The sequence below is a fragment of the Salvelinus fontinalis genome, unplaced genomic scaffold (genome assembly GCF_029448725.1).
Source record: "Salvelinus fontinalis isolate EN_2023a unplaced genomic scaffold, ASM2944872v1 scaffold_0154, whole genome shotgun sequence".
In the NCBI taxonomy this organism is placed as follows: domain Eukaryota; kingdom Metazoa; phylum Chordata; class Actinopteri; order Salmoniformes; family Salmonidae; genus Salvelinus; species Salvelinus fontinalis.
Genome location: NW_026600363.1, coordinates 203,492 through 210,248, shown reverse-complemented (window position 1 = coordinate 210,248; position 6,757 = coordinate 203,492).

The window sequence follows — 6,757 nt, the reverse complement described above, 5'->3', positions numbered from 1 at the left end:
GACTAGACACACTAACAGAGACGTACCTGGACTAGACACACTGTAACACACCTGGACTAGACACACTAACAGAGACGTACCTGGACTAGACACACTGTAACACAGAGACGTACATGTGACCGTTGAAATTAAATGTTTGATTTGCATGCGTCGTGTAGCAACACACATTTTTTTTAGTTATTAAAATCTGGTTAATTGTGATTTATTACTGTGAAAGTTCAATGGGCTCCACCGTCTTGCTTCTAACAGGCATAAGACTTGTTGAACGAACCCATATTCAGCTTATTGTGGGATTCAGTAACATTCCGTCTAGATACCGCTGCTATAGTTTTAATTAAAAGATGAGAGGGAAGCAGGTTGATGGGTTTTTAAACGGTTAGCGAGACTGTGGTTCTTCTGGTTGTGGGGCAAGAGGAGACATTTTAAAAGTGTGGTAGACTAGAATGAAGAGGGAGTGTTTTATCTACCGGCTCTGTCCAGCTCTCTGAGGATAACATGAAGAGAGAACTGTGTTTTGAAGAAGGGGTGTGTTAATGAGGGTTCAATTCAAATGGCTCCCTATTCCCTATCTAGTGCACTATGTAGGGAATAGGGTCCCCCAATAGGGCTCTGGTCAAAAGTAGTGCACTATGTAGGGGATAGGGTCCCCCATAGGGCTCTGGTCAAAAGTAGTGCACTATGTAGGGGATAGGGTCCCCCATAGGGCTCTGGTCAAAAGTAGTGCACTATGTAGGGAATAGGGAGCCATTTTAGCTGCAGGACCTTTATGTTAATGTAGGACTGGGTCAGTTTCACCAGATAATCTGAGGACTAGATAAACCCTCGTCCTCCAACGGCATCTAGTTAGTTCTCACCTTTCACTGCCTAAACCCAGTGTCCTGTCTGTGTGTGTTTCTACTGAATGTGTGTTCACACCTTTTTTGCTTTGTAAGACTGTATTTATTGTAAAAGATAAATGGAAATATGTTGTGCTGGAGTGAGATTCATTATGTTACCTGTCTTGAGTAAATGGACTCCATCTCCCTTCTCTCCCTCGTGGAATTACTCACTCAAAATGGCCGCCAGTTCACCCATAACTGTGTACCTGTCTGAGTAAATGGACTCCAACTCCCTTCTCCCCCTCATGGAATATGCATATAAATACACTCACTCAAAATGGCCGCCGGTTCACCTGTAACTGTCTCATTGACTTGAAAGGGAACGTCTGCTTCAGTAATTGTCTTTCTATGGGAACATGTCTCCCTTCACAACCTCTGAGATAAATCTTTCTAGAGCTGGTCAAAAGTATGGCACCATTTTGGATGCAGAGAGAGAGGGCCTGTTAGATCACACAGTCTTGTTTTCCCACAAGGCATCAGTCGGTGTGAAAGGATGCTCTTTCATTCATCTCTAGGTTTGGTTGTTTCCAAGTGTCCTTTTGTCTGTTCGCTGGGGCACTGCAGCCGTCGCCTGTCTGATACGTTTGTAGTCATTGATTTAAAATGGGGGAATAAATTCATCAACCATTCACCGGGTAGCACTTGTTTTTCTTGTCGCTGGGGGTCGGGTCGGTACCGTCTGGGGGATCGGTCGGTCGGTACGGTCTGGGGGTCGGGTCGGTATCGTCCGGGGGTTGGTTGAACACTGAAATATGTACCAGACTTGCTTTAAATGCATGTCATACTTAGAAGGGTCTGAAGTAGTGCACTACGAAGGGAATAGGGTGCCATTTGTCCAGAATAAGAACACAGTGTGCCTCTGGTGGTTAATGACTATAAATGGGCCTGAGGTGAGGAAAAGACTCCCACGGTATTTTCTGCCGCTGTGTGTATTCATCAGTACAGGAACAGGAACATACAGAAGGGAAGTGAGACACAAGTATGGGTCTTAACGTGCACATTTACTGTCTGTTTTGTTACAAAAACCAAACTGGGGATAAGAAGCGTTGGGAACGGTTGTCGATATTCAAATGTGTCCAGATCCATTTCCTGGTCCCATCCCTCTGTGCACCAGGTGTAATCTCCTCTATCAGCCGTATCTCTCTGTTGAACCGTCTGCTTTCACAACGTCTCAGAATGGGAGTCCAATGGCAGGAAACGGTGCAGACAGCCACCAGTTTTTAATTGGCTGATCTCTCAGTCCATCACCATCTAGCCCAACCCTTAGAACCTCCCCTTACATCCTGGACTTCAGATCGCTGAATGATCCCTGGTATGACCGTCTTAAAACAAGGCTACTCCAGGCCAGCTGTGGTTGTTATCAGTAGGCTACTCTAGGCCAGCTGTGGTTGTTATCAGTAGGCTACTCTAGGCCAGCTGTGGTTATCAGTAGGCTACTCTAGGCCAGCTGTGGTTGTTATCAGTAGACTACTCTAGACCAGCTGTGGTTGTTATCAGTAGGCTACTCTAGGCCAGCTGTGGTTGTTATCAGTAGGCTACTCTGGGCCAGCTGTGGTTGTTATCAGTAGGCTACTCTAGGCCAGCTGTGGTTGTTATCAGTAGACTACTCTAGACCAGCTGTGGTTGTTATCAGTAGGCTACTCTAGGCCAGCTGTGGTTGTTATCAGTAGGCTACTCTGGGCCAGCTGTGGTTGTTATCAGTAGACTACTCCAGGCCAGCTGTGGTTGTTATCAGTAGACTACTCTAGGCCAGCTGTGGTTGTTATCAGTAGGCTACTCTAGACCAGCTGTGGTTGTTATCAGTAGGCTACTCTAGACCAGCTGTGGTTGTTATCAGTAGGCTACTCTAGACCAGCTGTGGTGGTTATCAGTAGGCTACTCTAGACCAGCTGTGGTTGTTATCAGTAGGCTACTCTAGGCCAGCTGTGGTTGTTATCAGTAGGCTACTCTAGGCCAGCTGTGGTGGTTATCAGTAGGCTACTCTAGACCAGCTGTGGTTGTTATCAGTAGGCTACTCTAGACCAGCTGTGGTTGTTATCAGTAGGCTACTCTAGACCAGCTGTGGTTGTTATCAGTAGACTACTCCAGGCCAGCTGTGGTTGTTATCAGTAGGCTACTCTAGACCAGCTGTGGTTGTTATCAGTAGGCTACTCTAGACCAGCTGTGGTTGTTATCAGTAGGCTACTCCAGGCCAGCTGTGGTTGTTATCAGTAGACTACTCTAGACCAGCTGTGGTTGTTATCAGTAGGCTACTCTAGACCAGCTGTGGTTGTTATCAGTAGACTACTCTAGGCCAGCTGTGGTTGTTATCAGTAGGCTACTCTAGACCAGCTGTGGTTGTTATCAGTAGGCTACTCCAGGCCAGCTGTGGTTGTTATCAGTAGGCTACTCTAGACCAGCTGTGGTTGTTATCAGTAGGCTACTCCAGGCCAGCTGTGGTTGTTATCAGTAGACTACTCTAGACCAGCTGTGGTTGTTATCAGTAGGCTACTCCAGGCCAGCTGTGGTTGTTATCAGTAGGCTACTCTAGACCAGCTGTGGTTGTTATCAGTAGGCTACTCTAGACCAGCTGTGGTTGTTATCAGTAGACTACTCTAGACCAGCTGTGGTTGTTATCAGTAGACTACTCTAGGCCAGCTGTGGTTGTTATCAGTAGACTACTCTAGGCCAGCTGTGGTTATCAGTAGGCTACTCTAGGCCAGCTGTGGTTATCAGTAGGCTACTCTAGGCCAGCTGTGGTTGTTATCAGTAGGCTACTCTAGGCCAGCTGTGGTTGTTATCAGTAGGCTACTCTAGGCCAGCTGTGGTTGTTATCAGTAGGCTACTCTAGACCAGCTGTGGTTGTTATCAGTAGGCTACTCTAGGCCAGCTGTGGTTATCAGTAGGCTACTCTAGACCAGCTGTGGTTGTTATCAGTAGGCTACTCTAGACCAGCTGTGGTTGTTATCAGTAGACTACTCTAGACCAGCTGTGGTTGTTATCAGTAGGCTACTCTAGACCAGCTGTGGTTATCAGTAGGCTACTCTAGGCCAGCTGTGGTTGTTATCAGTAGGCTACTCTAGACCAGCTGTGGTTGTTATCAGTAGACTACTCTAGACCAGCTGTGGTTGTTATCAGTAGGCTACTCTAGACCAGCTGTGGTTGTTATCAGTAGACTACTCTAGACCAGCTGTGGTTGTTATCAGTAGGCTACTCTAGACCAGCTGTGGTGGTTATCAGTAGGCTACTCTAGACCAGCTGTGGTTGTTATCAGTAGGCTACTCCAGGCCAGCTGTGGTTGTTATCAGTAGACTACTCTAGACCAGCTGTGGTTGTTATCAGTAGGCTACTCTAGGCCAGCTGTGGTTGTTATCAGTAGGCTACTCCAGGCCAGCTGTGGTTGTTATCAGTAGGCTACTCTAGACCAGCTGTGGTTGTTATCAGTAGACTACTCTAGGCCAGCTGTGGTTGTTATCAGTAGGCTACTCTAGACCAGCTGTGGTTGTTATCAGTAGACTACTCTAGACCAGCTGTGGTTGTTATCAGTAGACTACTCTAGACCAGCTGTGGTTGTTATCAGTAGGCTACTCTAGACCAGCTGTGGTTGTTATCAGTAGACTACTCTAGGCCAGCTGTGGTTGTTATCAGTAGGCTACTCTAGGCCAGCTGTGGTTGTTATCAGTAGACTACTCTAGGTCAGCTGTGGTTGTTATCAGTAGGCTACTCTAGACCAGCTGTGGTTGTTATCAGTAGGCTACTCTAGACCAGCTGTGGTTGTTATCAGTAGACTACTCTAGACCAGCTGTGGTTGTTATCAGTAGACTACTCTAGGCCAGCTGTGGTTGTTATCAGTAGGCTACTCTAGACCAGCTGTGGTTGTTATCAGTAGACTACTCTAGACCAGCTGTGGTTGTTATCAGTAGGCTACTCTAGGCCAGCTGTGGTTGTTATCAGTAGACTACTCTAGACCAGCTGTGGTTGTTATCAGTAGGCTACTCTAGACCAGCTGTGGTTGTTATCAGTAGGCTACTCTAGGCCAGCTGTGGTTGTTATCAGTAGGCTACTCTAGACCAGCTGTGGTTGTTATCAGTAGGCTACTCCAGGCCAGCTGTGGTTGTTATCAGTAGGCTACTCTAGACCAGCTGTGGTTGTTATCAGTAGACTACTCTAGGCCAGCTGTGGTTGTTATCAGTAGACTACTCTAGGCCAGCTGTGGTTGTTATCAGTAGGCTACTCTAGGCCAGCTGTGGTTGTTATCAGTAGGCTACTCTAGACCAGCTGTGGTTGTTATCAGTAGGCTACTCTAGGCCAGCTGTGGTTGTTATCAGTAGGCTACTCTAGGCCAGCTGTGGTTGTTATCAGTAGGCTACTCTAGACCAGCTGTGGTTGTTATCAGTAGGCTACTCTAGGCCAGCTGTGGTTGTTATCAGTAGGCTACTCTAGACCAGCTGTGGTTGTTATCAGTAGGCTACTCTAGGCCAGCTGTGGTTGTTATCAGTAGGCTACTCTAGACCAGCTGTGGTTGTTATCAGTAGGCTACTCTAGACCAGCTGTGGTTGTTATCAGTAGACTACTCCAGGCCAGCTGTGGTTGTTATCAGTAGGCTACTCTAGACCAGCTGTGGTTGTTATCAGTAGGCTACTCTAGACCAGCTGTGGTTGTTATCAGTAGGCTACTCTAGGCCAGCTGTGGTTGTTATCAGTAGGCTACTCCAGGCCAGCTGTGGTTGTTATCAGTAGACTACTCTAGACCAGCTGTGGTTGTTATCAGTAGACTACTCCAGGCCAGCTGTGGTTGTTATCAGTAGGCTACTCCAGGCCAGCTGTGGTTGTTATCAGTAGACTACTCCAGGCCAGCTGTGGTTGTTATCAGTAGGCTACTCTAGGCCAGCTGTGGTTGTTATCAGTAGGCTACTCTAGACCAGCTGTGGTTGTTATCAGTAGGCTACTCTAGACCAGCTGTGGTTGTTATCAGTAGGCTACTCTAGACCAGCTGTGGTTGTTATCAGTAGGCTACTCTAGGCCAGCTGTGGTGGTTATCAGTAGACTACTCTAGACCAGCTGTGGTTGTTATCAGTAGGCTACTCTAGACCAGCTGTGGTTGTTATCAGTAGACTACTCCAGGCCAGCTGTGGTTGTTATCAGTAGGCTACTCTAGACCAGCTGTGGTTGTTATCAGTAGACTACTCTAGGCCAGCTGTGGTTGTTATCAGTAGGCTACTCTAGACCAGCTGTGGTTGTTATCAGTAGGCTACTCTAGGCCAGCTGTGGTTGTTATCAGTAGACTACTCTAGACCAGCTGTGGTTGTTATCAGTAGACTACTCTAGGCCAGCTGTGGTTGTTATCAGTAGACTACTCTAGGCCAGCTGTGGTTGTTATCAGTAGGCTACTCTAGGCCAGCTGTGGTTGTTATCAGTAGGCTACTCTAGACCAGCTGTGGTTGTTATCAGTAGGCTACTCTAGGCCAGCTGTGGTTGTTATCAGTAGGCTACTCTAGGCCAGCTGTGGTTGTTATCAGTAGGCTACTCTAGACCAGCTGTGGTTGTTATCAGTAGGCTACTCCAGGCCAGCTGTGGTTGTTATCAGTAGGCTACTCTAGACCAGCTGTGGTTGTTATCAGTAGGCTACTCTAGACCAGCTGTGGTAGTTATCAGTAGACTACTCTAGGCCAGCTGTGGTTGTTATCAGTAGGCTACTCTAGACCAGCTGTGGTTGTTATCAGTAGACTACTCTAGACCAGCTGTGGTTGTTATCAGTAGGCTACTCTAGGCCAGCTGTGGTTGTTATCAGTAGGCTACTCTAGACCAGCTGTGGTTGTTATCAGTAGGCTACTCTAGGCCAGCTGTGGTTGTTATCAGTAGACTACTCTAGACCAGCTGTGGTTGTTATCAGTAGACTAC